At 43.4% G+C, this 23,217-nt stretch overlaps 1 protein-coding gene and 1 pseudogene across 4 annotated transcripts in view; one reads left to right on the top strand and one right to left on the bottom strand.

The window, feature by feature from the left end:
• STON2 (stonin 2) overlaps positions 1-23,217 on the bottom strand; it is a 144,699-nt gene that overhangs the window by 110,680 nt on the left and 10,802 nt on the right. The window lies entirely within an intron of this gene.
• LOC137219742 (core histone macro-H2A.1-like) lies at positions 10,210-11,697 on the top strand (annotated as a pseudogene).

Below are 23,217 nucleotides of genomic sequence, written 5' to 3'. Positions count from 1 at the left end.
GAACAAATATTAAAATTTTTCAAAGTGCTTTCACTTTCCTTTACCAGATGGCAAAATAAAAGCATGTTCTTTCCTATTAAATCAGTGTGGTTTTTTGCCTTAGGCAGGTAGCTCTTTGCAAGCCTGATTTAAATCTTTGGCAGAAACCCAACCATCTCCAGATGGTATCTCCAAGCATGATTTACCAATCAAGAAAAACAGAAAAGGAGTCATCTTATTCATTTGGAGTAAGGGGGTAGGGCATATTTACTTTAGTGGAAAATGTGAGTTAAAGAAACACGTTTTCACTCTACGACAGTTTGAATTAGTATGTAAAAGTCTAGCCTTTACTCACATTGCAATTATGTTCCATGTAAGGATACTTAATAGACTCATAATACTGCTTGTACAATTAATGTCTTTTTACAACTGGAACCTAACTCTTGATCTTATAATGAATTAGTAAAATCTGAATTAATGTTTCCACATAAGGGCTACTATCCACCTTGAACAGCATCAGTTCTTATTAACTGAATACTCACAATATTCACTTTAGTCTAGAATAATTTAACTTATAGCCTTCTAGCTGGTGCACAATAAAAAGAAAACATTGAAATTTTACTACGGTTATTATCTGCAGTAAATAATCTATGCTAACGATAAAGAGAATAGAAACATTTAATAGCTTTTGTTTTGGTAATTAAAACAATTAGTTTTGTTGCATGATACTTCCTAAAAACAAGTAATGTTTCCCACAGAATCTATAATTTTCAGAAACCTATTTTCATACCATACTTTGACTGAATAGCCATTGTAGTTGGGTAAGAATTATTATAATTCTTTCACAGAGGAAGAAATCTGGGCTGAGAGGAGTTAAGTGACTTATCCAACACTTTTGCTGTTTCAAAGCCTTTGTTTGGTGCCCTAAGATTCTAAGATGTTTCTCCCAAGTTTCTAAGTGGAAGAATTCACACATCCTAGGATAGTGACAAATGGACTCTTTTTATTCCGTAGTAAGAGACCACCAAAAAAATGATCAAGTAGAGGTCATAACAAGCAGGTACACACCTGCACCAAGCTAGGAAGTAATAGATGCAACACTTGAGCCCAGGTCTTCTGATGACGAAACACTCTAATCTTTGGGTCATAGCCACAAAGAAAAATACTAGAGAATATATATAGACTACCACCAACTAAAGTACTTTACAGACATTAATGACAATGGAACCATAATGAAATGATCAGTGAAACTGCTCACTGGAAATCTGCCAGGGAATCCAAGCTGTGCGCAGAATGGAAAGTCCAGAAACCTCTCTTCCAAGTTCCTCTCCTAAGATCCTTACCAATCACAGGACCAGACATGTGCTAAAAGCCTGGAGAGTGAGTGCTCCAAACCAGATCTCACCAGAGAACCAGGCAGGGCCCACGGACCCAAAGAGCTGATTCCAGTGGGCTTCTCCCATTAAGCCTTTCTCAAGCCCGTCAAATGTTAGCATCAATGTGGCAATGGCTGCAGGCCAAGAAAAGACAGTAAAATTGAAGAGTCAGATTCCCCCTCTCCCAACAACAGCAGCATGCAAACCAGTTCCAACAACCACCACAAAGCCACAATACTACAAGTCCACGTGCTGACATCTGCAGCATCATAGCTCAATGGGGAAAACATCCTGCCCATCCCATGATGATGAATCCAGCGAAATTCACGGATGAGTGTGGGTGGATGAGGGGAAGGGGAAGGAGAGAAGGAAAAGGGTGAAAATAATGGAGAAAATATCTAGAAATTTTAGAGCTCCAAGATTTTAAAGGCCAGTAGTCCAGCTCTCAAGTTTTACAGATGGAAAAAAAAAAAACCCAAAAAAACTGAGGCCTAAGGAAATCAGGCATAGTAACAACAGAGATTGAAATGGGCTCGGGAGTTCCACTGTCTGGATTTGAGTACTGTACGGTCTTTAAGCCTCAGCTCACCCCTCTGCAGCAAAACTCATGTCATAATTTTAAGGATTAAATAAGATAACATACACCAAGTGCTTAGTACTGGGACTGAAAAACCCTATGTAACAATGATGACGATCATAGCAGGCGAGCTTACAGAGGGCTTACTGTATGCCAGGCCCCAATCCAAGCTCTTTATAAATGTCAACTGTGGTCATTGCTACCGTAGGTAAATGCCTCACACAAAGGTACACTGTTTGCCAGTCGAAGTCTTGGGACCAGAACACAAATTTCACAAAACCACCCCGTTTCTGTCACTTACACACTCTGATTTTAGTGATTTCCCTTTTCAGTGCTTTTTCGAGCAGTCCTCCCAGATGCTAAACGGAGTCACGCACTCAACTTCCTCTTTATAGATGCAAGCGCTTTCTGGCTGAGGAACCAAGACTACTACTCAGACGTATGAACAAAAGAAGAGCCCCCAAGATTTATCTACCCTTCCTCAACTTGCCCATCCCAGATCCAGACATGGCTGGGTACAGACCATGAAAAGTCTCAAGAAAGGCTGGGGGAACAAATTTATCACGGGGAACCGCCTATCATAACCCTGTGAAATGGATTCTAGGTGTTTGCCATGAGACAGCTATATCCAGTGAGCCCTGAGATGCCTGACCCTGAAGAGTGCTGGGCGAGCAGCTGGAAGCCCTCAGAGGAACCTGATCATTGTGAGGCTACGTTCACAACGGAATTGGTTTCTCTGTAAAAACCTCACCCCGTTTTTAGAACATGAATCATAAAGTGAGGCTTAGAATCACCACAAGCGAGCAGTGACTCACTATCAGTAGCAGTGCTGACCAAGAGACACTAAAAATCTCACTAAAGTCTCTGGGCTGCCATTCCAGAGAGAAGCTTCTTCCTCGGCTTCCCTTACACGCTAAAATGGGGCGGGGGTGGGGGTGGCGGGTGGAGAATGCAGTTGACTGATAAGATGGGAGTCCGAGAAATAGTTCTGCCTTATGCCAATCTTCTAATATGCATTCAGGAGCCCTAGGTGTCCAGAAACGTATCTGGCACCCTTGGGATACTGAGCGATCAAGCAGCTTGCAATCTAGCTGTGGAGATGAAGATGCTCAGGACAGCAAACACAACAAATCTGGGAACAACTGCTTGCTGGAAGACACACCAGAAATGCCGTGACAGTATGGTCATAGATCTGCAAGGGCTGGAACCATAAGGGACTAAGCAGGTTTTTGGATTTGAAGGACATCCTTGGTTCTGAAACACTGGAAGGGAAGAGTAAGGACATCCTTGGGACAGGGGTTAGTCTAAGTGACAATTAAGAATCAGACCTTCATGGGACTTGTTTTTGGACCAGTAAAGAGGTCAGTCTGATGACTGCTGAGGTATCTACTGGGGAAATGTGGGGAGAATGGACTGATGGACCTTAACAGCTGAGGAGAAGAGTTCAGTGGGAAATGGGAAGTTGGTGAAAGTCTACGGGCAGACAGTGACCCAAGAGATGTGCTTATGGGAGATAAACATTCCTCAGACTGTACCGAGCAGGAATTTGGTGATGGAAGCTATCAGCCACAACAGGACCCGAATGTGTCGCACAGAGCCAGGGGCCAGCATCATCAGGAACGTGTACTGGGTACTCTGTGCTGGACCCATTCTAGGACCTGACTGAGACAGCATCACTAGCCTCTAGTAGCTTACAGTAGAATGCAGGGAGGTATGACAGTGATATAATAACACAATAGGCTCTTTAACCTATTGTGACAAGTTAGCCATCAAAACAATGACAGCAACCTTATAGAGAGTTAGGGTGTTAAGAGACTACGGAAGGCTTGAGCAGTAGGTGGTCATGAGCTGCATCTTAAATGGGAAGGGAGAGCTCTGAGAAAATGAGCAGAGGGGCAAAGGCATTCGAGGAAGAAGGAGCAGAAATGGCATGTCTAGTTCACAGTGAGTTACGCTGTTTATCTGAAGAGGGTGGGAGTGAGTTGAGTGCACTGGAAAAGGAGGGGTTGGGACAGTGACAGTTCTCAATTTTAGAATGAGTTTGAACTCCTGAAACTACCCTTTCCGTTCCCACAGCCATTGCCTTGGTTCAGCCCCTCAATGTCTCTCATTCAGACAATTACTAGTCTATTACCTCTCTCCCTGCCTTCAGCATTATCCCCTCTAACCTATTATCCAAACTATTATGCCAGCGTGGTCTGCTTAAAACCTGAAGATGCCCATGCCACAGCTCTGCTTAAAAAGTCCTCAGTGGCTCCTTTCTTCCTGTGTTAGCCAGAGTCAGTTTTTGTTGTTTGCAATGAAGAACTCTGATACACGGTACCCTTCCTTGACTCCCACTAATCCCACTTGTTCCTTATCCACCATGTCTTCTGTATGCTGGTAGTATCTTACCTACTCTCATTTATCAAATGATAATGAACCTGTTTGCTAATATGGCTATCATGTCAATTAGCCTGTGAGCTCCCTGAGGAAAGGGACTGGATTTTGTTCTTGTGGATATCTCCAACTCTTTGACTAGGGTCTGGCATTTAGTAAATGTTTATTGAGTAAATAGCTGAATGAATGAATGAATGAAAGAATGGACAAATTAACTTGTTTTACCACATAGTAGGTAGCTTCTTCAGGTCTTCTGAGCTGGCAAATGTTTTAGAAAGGTTAATTTAAACACCATGTAGGACTTTCCTGGTGGTGCAGTGGTTAAGCATCCGCTTGCCAATGCAAGGGACACAGGTTTGGGCCCTGGTCCAGGAAGATCCCACATGCAGCGGAGCAACTAAGCCCATGCGCCGCAACTACTGAGTTGGCACTCTAGAGCCCGTAAGCCACAACTACTGAGCCCGTGTGCCACAACTACTGAAGCCCACAGGCCTAGAGCCCATGCTCAGCAACAGGAGAAGCCACGGCAATGAGAAGCCCGCACAACGCAACAAAGAGTAGCCCCCACTCGCCACAACTAGAGAAAGCCCGCGCGCAGCAACAAAGACCCAACGCAGCCAAAAATAAATAAATACATTTTTTAAAAAAATAAAAAATAAATAAACACTATGTATAAGATAGCTTGGGAAACAACCTGGATACAGGGCAACTTGTCCATTCCCCTTTCTCTTCGATCTAACACTGTGCTATTCAATTCCAACAGCAGCCACTAGACACAGGTAACTATTAAAATGTGGTTAGTCCAAACTAAATTAAATTCTTTTATAGTTTCTATTTCTCTGCTGAGATGCCTTTATATTCACTCATTCTGACAATATTTTCCTTTAGTTCTTTGAACATATTTATAATAGTTTCTTTAAAAGCTTTGTCTGCCAAATCCAACATCTGGACCATTTGGGGATTAGTTTCTATTGACTTTTTTTTTTTTTTTTTTTTTTACTATGGGTAATATTTTCCTGTTTCTTTGCATACCTAACAATTGTTTAGGATACATGAAGACATTCTAGATTTGATCTTCCTCTGCAGAGTTGATTTTTGCCAGAAGTCAAACTGTCTGCCCACCTTGATCTTGCATAGGCTTGCATAAACTTGGTCTTCCACTTTGTTGGATGAATCTTTGCAAAGTCAAAGATGTTCCCCAACCTCCTCTAACTACCGCAGGACTCAACTTCCAAACTCAATTTCCCTTGCAATTTTTCTTGACAGCACTTGGCTCTAAGCTTTGTTAGGGTAGATTTAAAGTAGGTCTTACTCTAGGGCAAGTGTTGGCAAACTATAGCAATGAACTAAGTCTGGCCCTCTGCCTTTTTTTTTGTTTGTTTGCGGTACGCGGGCCTCTCACTGTTGTGGCCTCTCCCGTTGCGGAGCACAGGCTCCGGACGTGCAGACTCAGCGGCCATGGCTCACAGGCCCAGCCGCTCCGCGGCATGTGGGATCTTCCTGGACCGGGGCACGAACCCGCGTCCCCTGCCTCGGCAGGCTGACTCTCAACCACTGCGCCACCAGGGAAGCCCTGCCTTTTTTTGTTAAAAAAAAAAAAGTGACACTGGAACAAAACCATGCCCATTCATTTACATGTTGTCTTTGGATGCTTTTGATCTACAATAGCAGAGTTGAGTAGGTATGAGAAATATTGAATGGTTCACAGGGCTTAAAATAATTACCATCTAGCCCTTTATATTAAAAAAAAAAAAAGAAATTTACCAACCCTGCTTGAAAGCATAGACTTTTGCCCCTAAGACACAGATTTTCTGTGTCTCTTCTGGATGCTTGGGATATTATTAAGGTGTTAAAAGGTTTTTCCACTGTTTCTGGGCTGGACCACCAGTGTCCCTCAGTATCAGCTGCTTGACCTTTAGTATCTCTGTCCAATTCTCAACCCTGGAGCCGCCATTTTTGGTAAATCTCATATAGTTTCGACCTGTTCATGGGCACTCTAGCCTGGCCAAGGACTCCCTGGGTACACCCAGAGAGTGTACCCAGGGAGTCCTCTTCCCCCCCAGCCCTATGCAACCCTCTCCTCTCTAGTGCACTGCCCTGTGGATTCTAGCTGCTTCAATTGCCCCAAATTCAGATCTGTGTTTCCTTAGTTCAGCAGGAGTGCTGTGCTCAGCTGAGACTCTAGCATACTCCGCTGCAATCAGGAAACCCTCCCCTGGAAGACAGCCAAGGTGAGCATCAGACTCACCTCATGAGTTTTCCTTCACTCAGGACGGAAATACTGTGCTTTCTGTTGACCAATACCTGAAAACAGTTACCTGATACATTTTGCCTGGTTTTGTGGTTGTTTACTGCAGAAGGACCAGTTTGTTAACCAGTTATAGCAAGAACTGAAAGTCCTCCCCTGAAACATTCCTTACTGACTTGTGCTCATTTTTAAAAAAAGAAAAAGACACTAGTGCAGATCATCTATACTAGGGTGATTTTATACTGATGTCCTGGAAATATTAATAAGAAGTTTTACAGAACATTTATAAATCATATGAGAAGGAAAGGAGGGTTTCATATAGCCATATGGATTAAATCCATCCTTTCAGAGCTGGGACAATGTTCTATTTTGTTAGGTTAGCTATGCTATAAAATATCATAAAATAATTCTTGCTTGGTTAGAGGTTATTTAAATCTGAGAATTTAGTGATCTTCCTTCTATATCTCTTTGTCATATGTATTCAACTAGACAGTTACTTTAAAAATCTCCGCATCCACTTGTTGGGTTTTGAGGTTACTGACAAATGCTATCCAGCCTGCTATCAAGGGTTTATGCAAATACATCTTAATCTAGATCCTGGTGCCAATTCCAAACTCCAAAGTAAAGCCTCAAATTTTTCCTGGTCAAGGAAAAGCAACTAAAGGTCAAAAGGAAAACTGAGAAGAAAGGAAGAATGGGAAAAAATAAGACTGTGTGAATTCTTTGTATTTCTTTAGAACTTTCTTCTAAAATAAGACATTCAACAAACTTACACTGAGCATCTACTAAGCACTCAGAATTGTGCTCAGTACAGTCATACAAAATAATACCAAGCATGGTTTTACACTCTGCAGCCTCTGTCACAGTGGGCTACAGAAATCACAAAAGTTAGGGCTTCCCTGGTGGCGCAGTGGTTGAGAATCTGCCTGCTAATGCAAAGGACACGGGTTCGAGCCCTGGTCTGGGAGGATCCCACATGGCGCAGAGCAACTAGGCCCGTGAGCCACAACTACTGAGCCTGCGCATCTGGAGCCTGTGCTCCGCAACAAGAGAGGCCACCATAGTGAGAGGCCCGTGCACAGCGATGAAGAGTGGCCCCCGCTTGCCACAACTAGAGAAAGCCCTCGCACAGAAACGAAGACGCAACACAGCAAAAATTAATTAATTAATAAACTCCTACCCCCAACATCTTTAAAAAAAAAAAAAGAAGAAGAAATCACAAAAGTTTAGTCAGGAAGTTAAAGTAACAATGTTGCTTGCTTCATAAATTCTCAGAATAAGCAGAAGCCTGGAAGGCCTGATTACCCTGTGACAAAGACCTAAATCAGATTAAGGACTTGGAACACTGCTTCTTTTCCTTCTTCTTTAAAATTCTTTTCCTTTGTGAAAGAACAGAGTTCATGTTAGATAGATAATTATTCTATCATGTGATTTTTCTTCAAAATAAACAATCTTGATGGCTGTGCTATCCAACAACTTCATGGCTCCACATTCAGAGTCAAGGATCTATGTCACACTTGACTTGCAAAACAGGTTGCCTCTGATCTCGGTGCATTCCTGAGGCAGTGACCCGTAATGACATCCCTAGGTAGCTGAACAGTATGTCACATTCAGTGAATAACCCTGGTAGGAGGTCAAGCTTTAAAGTTTGTGGAATACTTTCTAGCACCTTGAACTCTTAGAAGATGGCTTACTCCATCTTGTAAACTCATCTCAGCTTACTTCAGTTTTACATCTGGAATAGAGATACTAATATCTCCCTGTATGAAAGTAGGAAGTTGGTGTGGATAATTTCCTTTCATCTATATTTTAGATGTTCTATCATGAGACTGTCAGTTTCCTAGGAGTCTATAGGAGTGTGTGGGTTCCAATGGCCATATTTCCTAAGCATAACCCTAAAACTTTCCAAGAAGCTTAACAAAATATTGTTATTATATTTCTTTGAAGCTGTCATAGATTGTAAACTGCATCTAATTTCAGAGATTATAAAATATTAAAAATTGTATATATACATACATATATTTCTTAGAATCCATGAAATACATTCATATTTTTATACCAAATACTTACCAAAAACCACAATTAGTATATATTTCCAGGATGCAAAGAAACTCATGGGTAATTTCAATCCATTTTTATAATAACACTGAGATAAGTAAAGCAGAAATTTCTCTCACTTGATAGGTAAGGGAACTGGCTCAGAGAGGTTGCTTGACTAGTCTAAGGTCACACAGCTAACCATGACAGAGGTGGGACAGGATTACAAGTCTCTTGACTCTAAATTCTGCATTTTTTCCACTATACCACATTCTACCTTCCAGAGAACAGGTATAACAGATATGTTAGCTACATCATCAACATCCATTTCCTCTTATCATCCAGCACTGGAGGATAGGTCATTATTGGTTGAGTCAATCACAATAATTCCTATTCCTGCTTTCCCAGCCTCCCTTGAACCTTTGGGTGGCCACTTGGCTAAGTTCCGGCCAATGAGACATAAATGGAAGTATGGTCAGAAATAAAGCTCTGAGAAGTGTTTTTTATCTATGTTCTGTTTTGCATTCCCAATGAAGATAACAGATATTACTCATGCTGTCCTAATCCTACTCATGTTCTCTTTTTTTCCTGCCTTGAATACAGTCATGATGGCTGGCTGGAGCTACTATAACCACAAGGAAAGGCTAAGAGAATCACAGAGTCATTGATCCTGATGTCATTGAGCCACTGAACCAGATCAATAATCACTCATCTCTATATATATTGTTATGTGAAAAAAAAATTTTGGTTTAAGTTATTATAATCAAGTTTTCTGATACTTACAGGCAAATGCAATTCTAATAAAATAAGAGAGAGAAATTGTGGCAAGCAAAATTCTATGATGACTCCCATAATCTCCACACCCTGGTGTTACTATTGTGATTATGTCATAGTACATGGCAAAAGGGATTTTGCAGATACAATTAAGGTTACTAATCAATTGACCTTAAGATAGGGTGACTATCCATGCAAGCTTAAGCTAATCAACGAGCCCTTTAAAAGGAGAGCGTTTTCTCTGGCTGGTAGCAGAAGAGGAAGTCAGAGAGATTCAAAGTGTGAAAGGAAGGTTCCCCACTGCTGAGATGGAGGCCACAGGGCAAGGATCTGAGGGCAGCCTCTAGGAGCTGAGAGTGGTACCCAACTGAGAGCCAGAAAGATAAAGGAGACAACAATCCTACAACCACAAAAAACTGAATTCTCTCAACAAAAGTCACAAGCTTAGAGGAGATCCTGAGTTCCAGGCGAGAACACAGTGACCAACCCTTAATTTCAGCCTGTCACATACTGGGCAGAGGATCCACCCAGGCTGTGCCAGTGCTACAGTTTAAAAATGGGACAAAAGATACAAGATGCGGTTAAGGTTCTCGGAAGAGAGGACGCGGTTAAGAAGGCACATCTTGGGGCCCAACCTGGACTTATTGAATCAATTCTGGGAGTGGATTTCAGGAATCTGCATTTCAGCAAGCTCTTCAGAGGAAAGGTCAAGTGAAGACAAGTGGCCGTGTGCTCTATAAGAGAGCTTTTACCAGAAACTGAACTGTACCAGAACCTTGATCTTGGACTCTCCAGCCTCCAGAACTTGTGTTTACTGATCCATCTCCAGGGCCACCGCCATGTCCAGCCGGGGTGAGAAGAAGTCCACTAAAAGTCCCGGTCCGCCAAGTCAGAAGTCATCTTCCCTGTGGGCCGGATGCTGCGGTACATCAAGAAAGGCCACCCCGAGTACAGGATCGGAGTGGGCGCGCCTGTGTACATGGCCGCTGTCCTGGAGTACCTGACAGCGGAGATTCTGGAGCTGGCTGGCAATGCAGCAAGAGACAAGAAGGGCCGGGTCACGCCCCGGCACATCCTGCTGGCCGTGGCCAACGATGAAGAGCTGAATCAGCTGCTAAAAGGAGTCACCATCGCCAGCGGGGGAGTGTTACCAAACATCCATCCAGAGTTGCTAGCGAAGAAACAAGGATCCAAAGGGAAGTCGGAAGCCATCATCACACCACCCCCAGCCAAAAAGGCCAAGTCTCCGTCCCAGAAGAAGCCCGTGTCTAAGAAAGCAGGGGGCAAGAACAGGGCCTGGAAATCCAAGAAGCAGGGAGCAGTCAGCAAGGCAGCCAGCGCTGACAGCACGACCGAGGGCACACCCGCCGATGGCTTCACTGTGCTCTCCACCAAGAGCCTCTTCCTCGGCCAGAAGCCAAACCTTATTCACAGTGAAATCAGTAATTTAGCCGGCTTTGAGGTGGAGGCCATAATCAATCCTACCAATGCTGACATTGACCTTAAAGAGGAACTAGGAAACACGCTGGAGAAGAAGGGTGGCAAGGAGTTTGTGGAAGCTGTTCTGGAACTCCGGAAAAAGAACGGGCCCTTGGAATTAGCTGGAGCCGCTGTCAGCGCAGGCCATGGCCTGCCCGCCAAGTTTGTGATCCACTGTAACAGTCCCATCTGGGGTGCAGTGTGAGGAACTTCTGGAAAAGACACTGAAGAACTGCTTGGCCCTGGCGGACGACAAGAAGCTGAAGTCCATCGCCTTTCCATCCATCGGCAGTGGCAGAACGGTTTTCCGAAGCAGATGGCAGCTCAGCTGAGCCTGAGGGCCATCTCCAGTTACTTCATGTCAACAACGTCCTCTTCCATCAAAACGGTGTATTTTGTGCTTTTTGACAGCAAGAGTATAGGCATCTACGTGCAGGAAATGGCCAAGCTGGTCGCCAGTTAGGCTGAGGAACTGCAGAACCAGCCTGCACCGTGCCCCCGCCTCCAATTTGAAAGAAAGAAAAGAAAAAGAAAAAAAAAAAAAAGATTCCCTTCACTCCTAGTGGGAGGCAGGAACCCTTTCATTTTTTTCAGTTTTGCTCATCTAGGGAAAATAAGGTTTTGGTTTCCAGTTTAATTGTTTTTGACCTTCTAAAATGTTTTTACGTTAGCACTGATAGTTGACATTACTGTTGTTAAGCACTGTGTTCCAGACCGTGTCTGACTTTAGTGTAACCTAGGAGATTTTATAGTTTTATTTTAATGAACTCCTGCTTGACGCAGAGCAGCAGGGAGAGCAGTGTCTTCTACGTGGGGCAGAGTTCAGGAAGCCCATTTTGTAACCGTGTGTCGTGTGCTTTATTGTATACCCAGTGGCATTCTTTTTACTATAATGTTCCTTTTTTTCCCCTCAAGAAGAAAAATCATGAATTTGCAGCAGACTTAATTTTTGTTTACTTTTTGTCTTAATGATGGATTTGAAAATGAAAGATTTAAAAGGCAGAACAGAATCTGTTGTCCTTAATTATATTTGCAATTTGGAATTCGTGGGAATTGATTTAGTAAAATGTTAAACTGTTAAAAAAAAAATGGGAGAATTAATTCTAGAGCTCAGAATCTCAAGGGCCTGGGCATAGCCTTCTTTAGACAATTTCCAAACATGGATAAGGGACTGAATTTCAACAAAAATCAACTATTGCCCATAGTACGGAGTAAATTAAAAAACAATACAGTAGCAAAATACCACTAAACTTTACATGTAGCACTTTGGAACATATTACATGGATTTCTCTCTCTAGAAAGTTTAATTTCTTTTTCTGCCTTGCTTACTTAGGCCACTTCAAAATTAGCTTGCCTTTCCAGAGACAAGGAGCAAAGCTGAAAGGGTGATCATTTTCAGTGCAAAATGTTAAACGACAATTTTGGGTGCCTTTCCTTTGAAAATCAGGAGGCCAACAAACATTCAACCAGTTTTCTGGAGAAGGAATGATGATATCATGCCAATGACTCTTCAATTAGGGATGTTAGCATTTTGGAAGGTGTCAGAGGTGGGATGAAGGAAGAATGAGCACAAAGGAAGGAAAGTAAAAGTAGAACCAATTGTGGAATCACCAAACTCTTTCTAAAAATAGGATATGTAGGTACTTCCATGGTGGTACAGTGGTTAAGAATTCACCCTCCAACACAGGGGACTTGGGTTTGATCCCTGGTCAGGGAACTAGATCCCACATGCTGCAACTAAGGAGCACACATGCCGCAACTAAGACCTGGTGCAACAAGGATAAATTAAATAAATAAAAATTAAAAATAAATGTTTCCAAAAAATCAAATAAATAAAATAGGATATGTATTAATTCATCCAACAAATTGTTAGTAAAGGCCTGTTAGATATTCGGGTTACAAAATAGATAGATACAGACCCTGCCTTCAAGGGGTTTCTGTCCAAGAGGGGAAAACAGGGACGGGACAAGTCAACTATAAACAAATAAGAATCCTGCAAATCAATAAATGGTTCAGACAAGGAATAGCAAGGGATCCTATAATATATAGGGTGATAGGAGCTCTCTCTGAAGAGGTTACATTTAACTACTACCTGAAGGATGAGAAGACCCAGACCATGACAAGAAGTAGAGTGTATTCATGGTAGAAAAGACCAAAGACACAAAGAGTCTGAGATGGGAAAAAATTAACAAGAAGAAAAAAAAAGAAAAAACTTGAACTGAGCATAGAGGGAGCAAGGAGGATGGGGCATGGGATAAGGTTGCAAAGGTAGTTCAGTTTATGAACTATGTAGATATGGGGTCTTGTGAGCCAGATTTAGATGTTTAGATTTCATTCTAAGCACAATGAAAAGCCAATGAAGGATTTAAAGCAGAGTAACAAAATTCAATTTGCCTCTTTAGAAGCTGAGTGGAGAACAGATTGGAAGAGGAAAGAATGGAAGCAAAGAGAACAATTAGGAAGCTACTGTACTAGTTGAGACAAAAGACAATGAAACAACTAAAGTATCCATCAACAGATGAATGGATAAACAAAATGGGGTATATACATATAATGGAATTCAGTCTTAAATAGGAAGGAAATTCTGACATATGCTATAACACGGATGAACCTTGAGGACATGTGCTAAGTGAAATAAGCCTGTCACAAAAGGACAAATATTATACTATTCCACTTATATGAGGTACCTAGAGTAGTTGGATTCATAGCAACAGAAAGTAGAATGGTGGCTGCCAGGGGCTGGAGTGGGGTGGGGAGAAAGGGAGCTATTATTTAATGGGTACAGAGTTTCAGTTTTGAAAGACGAAAAGTGCTCTGGAGATGGATGGTGGTGATGATTGCACAACAATGTGAATGTACCTAATTCCACAGAACAATACACTTAAAAAAGGTTAAATGATACATTTTTTGTTATATATATTTTAACACTATGACGCTCCAGCCAAGCCCTAGGACCCTGTGACTCCAAATGGACAGAAAAGAGAAGGGAGCCCAAGTTCGGGAGAGCTGCCATGCTCTGTCCCTCAATACAAGGGCATGTAGGAGCCAGAGGTCCTGGACCAAGCAGGCCACTCTATCGCTAGCTGCTTAGAAAAAGGTTGGAAATGCGGCTTTTCTCTATGAGATTCTTTGAATCTCAGGCTTGGGTGGAAAAAATGAAAATGCTGCTAAACAACTCAGTAAATACAGAAACAAATGTCCTTGGTGATAACTCTATCAGCAGGAGAGGGGCAAGTACCAGGCATTCCATAACAAGGGCAGGAATTTCCTGAAACCACAGACAATTTTACAATTTTGAATAATTATTAAGCGAGATAATGTGGGTGAGAGTGCTCTGTAGACTGCAGAGCATGATTCAAAAAGTAAGCTCTGCATATTTTTGTCAATCAAGGAGAATGTGGAAAGGGATAGGGGCCCAGAAAACAAAGTCTGGTGCTTTGCAGACTCTCCTGGGGCCACCAACCATTCTTCCCCATGGTTGGTCAGGGAAGCAAAGGCACAGGGAAGGGAGCAGCTGCAGTGCCTCTTGCTTTCTAACAGTGATGCCCACGGCCCTATCTCCTACCTCCTTGCCCTGGACCCAAGGACTACGTATGTGCAGGCTCACCTTTGTCATCTCACGGATCATCTCCTTTGTTCCTCCCACCATCCTTCTGAGGTAGGTACTCTTAGTACTAATCAAAAAATTTCATTTTTGAGATGACAAAGCTGAGTAAAGAGAAGTTAAGTAACTCACTCAAGGCCAGAGAGCTAGTAAATGGCAGTGCTGGGATCCCAACCAAAACTGCTCTGACTTTGTAGACTTTTCTCAAACAATTCATAGACTCATTCAACCAACCAACCAACAAGAAATAAGAGCTTAAAATGTTAGACTTTCCTGGCAGTGCAGTGGTTAAGAATCCGCCCGCCAATGCAGGGTACACAGGTCGAGCCCTGGTCCGGGAAGATCCCACATGCCGCAGAGCAACTAAGCTCTTGCATCACAACTACTGAGCCTGCGCTCTAGAGCCCGCGAGCCACAACTACTGAGCCCGTGTGCCACAGCTACTGAAGCCCACGTGCCTAGAGCCCGTGCTCCGTAACAAGAGAAGCCACTGCAATGAGAAGCCCACGCACCGCAACGAAGAGTAGGCCCCACTCACCACAACTAGAGAAAGCCCGCGCACAGCAACGATGACCCAACACAGCCAAAAACAACACAAATAAATAAATATTTTTTTAAAAAAAGCTTACTATGTTCCAAGTCCTGACTCTGTGCTAGACGTTAGGTATAGAGAAGTAGATAATACAGAATCCAGAAAGGTCAATTAGCCAATGGCCTCATACTCACAAAGGACTTTAAATACTAATAAAAATGAAAGCACATGTTTCTTCACAGAAATACAGTGAAAGGATTGAAAGATGTGCCTCCAACCTTAAATACATGTCCCATTACCAAACCACCCTTCACAGAGAGTTTAATGAGTATCATTTATAGCTCCTATAGTTACCTTGTATGTAGCAAAATTATATTACAATGTGGGTTTCTATGTGTATGAGTATACATTGAACATTTGAACTTCGTTCATGCACATATACAAAAAAGGTCCTAATACTTTTCTAACCCTGTCTTAGAAGTTTTTCAGTCTTTACTGAGAACCTCAGAAACAGGAAGGAATATTGGTCTTTCTCCCCTATGTCAAAGAGGTCCTGAACTTGAAATAACCCAGGGGTTACTACGGAGGACCACCAAAGGTCACAGGAGTGGGATGCGGTCACCCAGGGAGGCTTCTTGCAAGAGGCTATACCTAGCCTGGGTCTTAGGAAAATGAACAGCACAAGCTCTGCAGTCAGGCAGGCCAGGTCCCCCCGTCGTTAACTGTAAACATGGGCATGTCTCAAACTCTCTAAACCTGAATTTCACCTAGTATTGATAGTTTCCGAGATTCCTGTAAGGATGAAAGAGGATGCTGCATGTCAGACTTTCAGCACAGTGAATACTACAAGTGCTCCATTAATGTTACGTAGCACCGTTATTATTTCCACTAATAAAGGGTGAGTAGGAGAAACAAGGCACGAACTTGCTGATTTCATTCCTGTGGTCCTGACATTCAGGAAGTGAAAGTGGAGGAAGGGGGAAATCTTAGAAATTTGGGGAAAAAAGGAAGTACTGGTGTGAGTTTCAGCCTGAGACAGGAAACAGCCTGCTCAGCTGGATGTGGGCCACTCGTTGGCCTGGAAAGGTCTAGTGAAAGAAGGTACCATAGGCAGGACACCACGTTGGGCGGCTTTGGGACCTCATTTATGTGGTCACCTATGTGAGTGGTGTCTATGCAGTGTGAATCGCACAACCTGTGTAGCAGAAGGCAGCAACCTTCCCAGATGGGCGCTCGAAGGGTCCCTGAACAGAAGACTCCGCTGCGAGAGACACCAGGCAGGGTGTTCCGCTGCTGGTGTGTCCAGATCAGCTGGGCTGTCTCAGTTCATGGCGGGGCAGCAGTATTACCCGCACTGCCACCAACCTCTTTGGACCTTATGCAAACCCTACTTAAAGGAGTCCAGCTGGGACAACAGAATGTGGGATTATTGCAATTTACAGCACAACTACAGGAACACGGAACTTTCATTTTAGAAGCTCCGGCCAATGGTCCCTATACCAAGAATAACAAGGATTAGAGGAAATAGAGCTCTAGGCCATAGATCTCAAGCTCGATGGGTGGCTCTATAATAAAGTGAGCTCAATATGGATTTGTGTAGAAAAACACAGAGCTTTATTCCCCCCAGGTAGATGACAAAGAGGAAAACTATATCCCTATCCTTCTTTTGTGGAAATGAAACTTTCCTCCTGGGCTGAACTGCCAACTCCTCTTTAGTCTTTCTACTGCCGTGTTCAGCATCCCTACTGCCCAGAAGCCCTCCCCAGCACTCCATCCCCTCCCAAATAACACTCCCACAGCGCAGTGCTGCACAACTCTGGGTGGCGCCATTCACGCACGAAGCAATGGGGACCCTGCCCCTTATCTGACTGCTGCCCTACGGGTGTAAATTCCAGCAGCCCTGAAATAGCACACGCCCTCCCACCTCAACATCCACACTTTAGAAAAAGAAAGGAAATGTCGAATGTTCAGGAGGAAACCTCCACTGGGAAAGAAGATGAAAGTAACTGGCTATGGCCATAAGAATCCTTGGGCTTATTCTTCACTCACCAGTGAAGCAACAGTGATAGGAAATAATAATTAAGCCTGGGTAATCAGGAGAATGGCAGCTGAACTGAGGGCAGAGAAGGTCCCAGTAAATAGCCTAGGGAAATTAGGAGTGTGGAATTAATTGGGACTGGGGGTGGGAAATGAGGTAATTTAGGATACGTTGAGATTCAAGGATTGTGAAACCAGAAGGTAGGTGTAGAAGATGTAGATTTGGGGCCTAGAGAAAAATTAGGGGTAAAAAGTTAGATTTTAGAGTCATTTTAAAAATGAAGATATATGAAGCCAAGGGAGTGAATAGGTTATCAATGGAGGAAGTAAAAAGACAAAAAAGACGTCTGACTCTTGGATTGTGTGGTGAGAGGAAGTAAAGCGGGGGCGGGGGGTGCAGAGTGTCCGTCAGATGGTTAGAGAAAAAACAGAGGCCTCTAGGATCATGAAGTCAAGAGAGAATTTTCAAGGTAAGTTTCTCTAGTGTTAAATGCTGTAAAGAGACATTTATGGGGCATGGATGGTCACTGTTGACCCTTAAGAAAGTTAACTGGAGTGGTGGCTCCTTGAGGGATGGTCCATGCCCTTTCTCACAGTACTGCCAAAGCTCCAGGCCGGCTACACAGAAGGAAAGCAACAAGCATTTGTGGAATAAAGTAAGGCAGCTAGACTGGAAGCCCGATTGCAAGGAGTTAATAATATACCACGATCGGACTTCCCTGGTGGCACAGTGGTTAAGAATCTACCTGCCAATGCAAGGGACATGGATTCATGCCCTGGCCCGGGAAGATCCCACATGCCGCGGAGCAACTAAGCCCATGCGCCACAACTACTGAGCCTGTGCTTTAGAGCCCACGAACCACAACCACCGAGCCCGAGTGCCACAACTACTACAGCCCACGTGCCTACAACCTGTGCTCCACAACAAGAGAAGCCACCGCCATGAGAAGCCCGCGCACCACAACGAAGAGTAGCCCCAGCTCACCGCAACTAGAGAAAGCCCGCATGCAGCAAAGAAGACCCAACACAGCCAAAAATAAATAAATAAATAAATATTTTAAAATAATAATAATATACCATGATCACAGTTTAAAGTTTTACGACTCTTAATAGAGCTTTTGTAAAAAGAAGGCAAAAAATATCAGCGTACACATTGTTAATCCCGATTACAAGCATCTATGGAGGAAGTACTTTTCTATTTACTTGGCACAAACTGAAACTTGCCTCGGGGAGGGGGAAGCTCTTTCCTGGGATCTTCCCTGGCATGAATTCTCTGAATGACCATAACAAAATTGCAAAACTTTTCCGCTTTAGTTTCCACAAATTTATTAATTGGGGATTGATATAAATTTATTCAAAATACCTGGAAGGTGAGAAACAGACTTAACTGGTCTCAGACTCTATGTGGTTCTCACATGTTCTCCAACAAAATATCTAGCAGGTAAACACTACTTCCATGGAAGCTTTTTACCAGGCCCTCCCACCTGTTTTAGCAAGATTAAAACTAGGACTGAGACTTACCAAGAAAACACCTCTTAAAAACCCAATAAAACCTAAGAACTACAAAATCTCACCTTAAATTTGTTTTCTATATAGAGATGAACACTCTCTTATTCTCAAGTTGTATTTTAAAAATAGATAGTAACTATAGCAAATATCTTTTGACTGCTTACTCTGTAAGACACTGTGCTGAGGGCCTTACATGCATAATCTTATCTAGGCTTTACACAGTTTATAACAGTGCTATTATTAATGTCTACTTTTCAGATAAGAAAACCAAGGCTTGGATCTTTCTCAAGGCCACACAAGTAGTAACTGGAGCTAGACTTTAAACCCAGAATATATCACAAATCCTCATAAGGATCAATTTTCATAGATGTATAATATTCCACGGCATCACTGACATTTAAAGATACATGTTTGTTTGTTTTTTTAATTAGAAAGATCTCTTCAAATAAGAAATCATGGAACAGATGGCCAGCCTGCACAGGAATGAGGTCACAGGTTCCAAATGATGGATCTTGTTCTACTAATGAACCCATCTTCCCAGTTCCCCTAAATGAGGGGGTCCAATGCAGCATGGACAAGGAAGGATAAAGGGTACATGACTGCAGGCTCAGACTCCCAGCTAAGGCATGACAGATCCATACACTAGAGACCACCTGGCCTGTGGTGTTCCTTTCTCTTCTACCTTTATTGGCCCATTTTTCTAGAGAAATGGTGGTAGTTTGAATGTATGTTAGGCTGGATTCCTCAGAAAATAAGAGCCTGAGACCAAGCTTCTATGCCAGGGCTTTAGAGCACTCCCAGGGAAGCAAAAGTGAGGGAAGAAGAGAAATGAGGCAGCAAAAGCAAATGTACGACGGAGTGGGACTGGCTGTGACTTCACAAGAATCATAGCTTCGTGCTCGGTCACACGGGACGTCCCCAGAGAGGCTGTTAGGAACCGCAGCATCTCAAAAGCTTCCATCGGAGGAAATGGTGCTAGCAGAGGGAATGAATCTGCCAGCTCCTGCCTGTTTCTTGTTCCCCATTACTCAAAGTTCACTCCATGGTGACCCAACTTCCCCACACGATTGGGATGTATCATCTGGTCCCTTTGGCAGCAGATGGGGAGGCCAGATCCCATACCCTGCAGGGTGGTTCTTCATTTGAGTCCAGAAGTGGTGGGAGGAACCCCAGCATGGCCTTGGATGGCAGGATGGTAGAGACCAGTAGAGCTGGGCACCACTGCATCTAAGAGACAGGTGGGGCTAAGAGAATCTGAGGTGGTACCTAAGCAGAAGCCAACACAGGAAGGTTAAACCTAGGCAGGAATCAATGCTGGTATGCAATCCCACATACACAGAACACAGAGAAGATGATCTATAGGTCTTTTTGAACTCTGGGCTATTTGTGCTCATTGAGTTTCTGCAGGTGTCATAGGACATCACCCATTAATTTCTTCACCCATTCAATAGCATTTATTCAGCAGCTCCTATTGCTAGGCATATTCTAGTGAAATCCTAGGGATAGAGAGAGGGCTAAGACCCAGACCCTGCCTGGCAGAGGGAGACAGGCAAACAAAAGATGATCACAATACAGTGTGATCAGAGCTACCCCAGGGGAACCCAGCAGTGCCATGAGCACACAGAGGAGTCGCACCTCGCCCAGTCTTGGGGTCAGCGAAGAATAACTGAGGGAAGATGATACCTGGGCAGAGGCTTGAAAGGTGAACAGAAAGTAGAGGCAGGGGGAAAGGACTTGCAGTAATGGCATCTATAAGAACAAAACAGGACAATACAATATGGTCAATTAGAGGGTGCCATTTTATTTAGCCCTGTTTAAATGGATTGTGTTAACATGCAAAGCCACTGTTTGTTACCAAAAAAGGGTGCACAACGGACATCCCTGGCTCTTACATTCATCCCCAGACCTCCCTCCTACCTAACCCCCCGCCGAACATCACCCATCACTGACCCCAGCTCCCAAAGTATGCGTCAGGGATGGGTTAGGATCTGGAGATAAGGCATGGTATGAGGGGAGATGGGGCTGAGAAATGAGGTTCAAGTTCAGAGATTCAGGGTTAGTGTTAGAAAAGGGGTGAGAGGTGGGGAGGGGGTGATGCAGAGCTGAAGTGATGGTATCTGTTTTGTACATGACTTAGAACCTTGAAGTGTATGATTTTTAATAAGTCCCCCACTCCAAACAGCTGTAATAAAGTGTAATGTGTTCATACAAAGTCTCGGAGATGAATAAAAACTTGATGTGTTTTCTGAACTATAGATAATTCAGTTTGACTGAAGTAATGAGTCAGATGGAGAGTAGTAAGAGAAGAGGCTGGCAAGACTGGGAGTCAGGTCAGACAGAGCCTTGCAGGCCATGCCAAGAAGGCTGGGTTTTGCCATAAAGGCAATGGAGATCAATTAAACAATTTTAAATGAGGAAATAACATGACTCAGTTGTATTTTACAAAGATCATTCTGGAAGCAATGAGGAAGGTGGACTGGAGGGTGGGAAGACCAGCTAGTAATTATAGTGATCAGGCATTGCAAGCTGAGGGATAAAAAGGGGGGATGTTTTTTATGAGCCATTTAAGATGTAAGATCATCAAGACATGGGGAGAAAGTCTATTTGGGGCTCATTTAGATTGAGGGAGTAGTGGTGGGTGGATAAAAAGGATCCTGGAAAACTGGATAGATTTTTGTGCTATTCACCAAGATGAGGACTTTAGGGGGAAGAATACTTGAGGGGTGGTAGGGATATGATGAGTTCAATTTTAGACCTGATGAGTTTGATGGGCGTACGGGACAACCACATTGAGATGTCTATGGGTTCTGTTCAATAGATAGGTTGAGAGCTCAGAAGAATTGAGATGAGCGTTCATCACACAGACTGACAGGTCACCCAGAGAGAATGTATAATATGAGGAGGAGCAAGAACCAAGGGTGGGAAGATCAACATTTACATGCTGGACTCAGGATAAACAGCCCGGCAGGAGTTCACTATAGATGCCTTCTCCTGTCACATTGTGGAGGCCAGGGCCAAAGTCAACCTCCCAATTGCAGGGAAACTCAACCCGGTTCGCTTAGAATCAAAAGGAAGACCAGGTAAAAGAGACATTAGTGTTCACTTCAGCTAGTGAACTCTTCAGGTAATACAGAGTTCAGGGAGCTCTGTAGGCTCCAGGATAAGACACAGAGAGGGAGAAGAACAGGAAGCATTCGACAGAAGCACAGGAGTCATACATTTCTGGATTTCCAGCTTTCCAGCACTGGAGGAAGTAAAACCTTCCTCATCTTTCTGCAGCAGGGGCTTCACCTAAGATGTTTTACACACTGGTACTTCCACTACATATGCAATTCATCCATCAGGAAGGGGTCTCTAGTTAGGGCCAAGGCCAGGATACACTCTGGGCCTCCCCCTAGAACTTCTTAACCATTGTTGTTTTTTTTTTTTGAAGTATGACTCTCTGGATTTATTTGAGATATAAATTAAGTCTTCATCTCTGGGTAAAAAACACATACATGCAACATTCTGTTTAATTTCAGGACATCTTTCCTAAGGTCCCTCCATGAATGCCCTAGGGATCTCCATACTCCCTGCTAAAAGCTCCACCCTAGAACAATTTATCTAGCTCATGTCACTTTCAGACCTTTCCAAACTAAGCAAAATCATTCCAGAGGAGCACAGCAGAAGGAAGCCAGGCACTGTGGCTTCTACTGACCCTGAACTGATAATTCCTTATTTCCATTTTCAGTAATGCAGAGGATATCTCCTTCCCTTTTCTAAGAATCCCTCCCCTCCCTCTTGCCCCAGCAAAACAGACACACAGGCATAAAACCAAAACAGCCCAGCCAAACACTAAAAACTCAGGCTACCGCAGTGGGCCTCACAGGCTGCAGCTACAGCCGGGCCCTGGGCTGATTGCAACGTTATTCCTGTGAAGCAGGCCCCTCACAAACAAGAGACCTCCCAGTTCACACTGCTGACGAAGGCAGGGGTACGTGAGCGTCTCCAATGGCCAGAGACAGCGGCAAGGAACAGGGCACACAGGGTGGGTCTCACACAGTGTGAAAGTTGAAGAAGTATCTGTTCACTGAGGGCTCGCCCTGCTTTTGTAGAGCAGGTCTTGGGTTTTGATGGGTGACATTCACTGTTGACACCTGGCACATTTTACAGATTGTAAATAGAGAGAGCAGATATGTTAAGTATTATGACTTGTAGACAAAATAATCCTCACATTATAAAACGTGAGCAACTTAGCACCTTGAAATGGTGACAACACACCCATCTCCACACTCCTAGTGTATTTCCTTCTTTTAAATTTATTTTTCTAATTTTTATTTATCTACCTACCTACTTATTTATTATAAAAGGAATACAATCTCACTAAACAAAATTCGGAAAATATAGAAAACCAGTATAACCACTGGTGTACTTCTGAAATGATATGATTTCTAAAAATTCCCTTTGCATGTACCTTTTCAGCTTCCCAGGGACACTTCTATTGTTTAAGGGTAAAGAGTTCCTTTGGGTTGCGGGGGGGGGGGGGGGGGGGGGGGGCAGGGAGAGGCTGTCACCACAGACAAATGGGACAGAATCCTTTGACCTTGTGACTGCCTGGGCTCTCACCTCATGGCTAAGAATTATTTATTCTATTGTTTTTTCCAAGCTGACGGAAATTTCCCACAGTTTATGCCTATTCTCCTTACT

The sequence above is a fragment of the Pseudorca crassidens genome, chromosome 1, assembly GCF_039906515.1.
Source record: "Pseudorca crassidens isolate mPseCra1 chromosome 1, mPseCra1.hap1, whole genome shotgun sequence".
NCBI classification, from domain to species: Eukaryota; Metazoa; Chordata; class Mammalia; order Artiodactyla; family Delphinidae; genus Pseudorca; species Pseudorca crassidens.
Note: the sequence above shows the minus strand (reverse complement) of the source record. Positions and strands in the feature narration are given on the sequence as shown.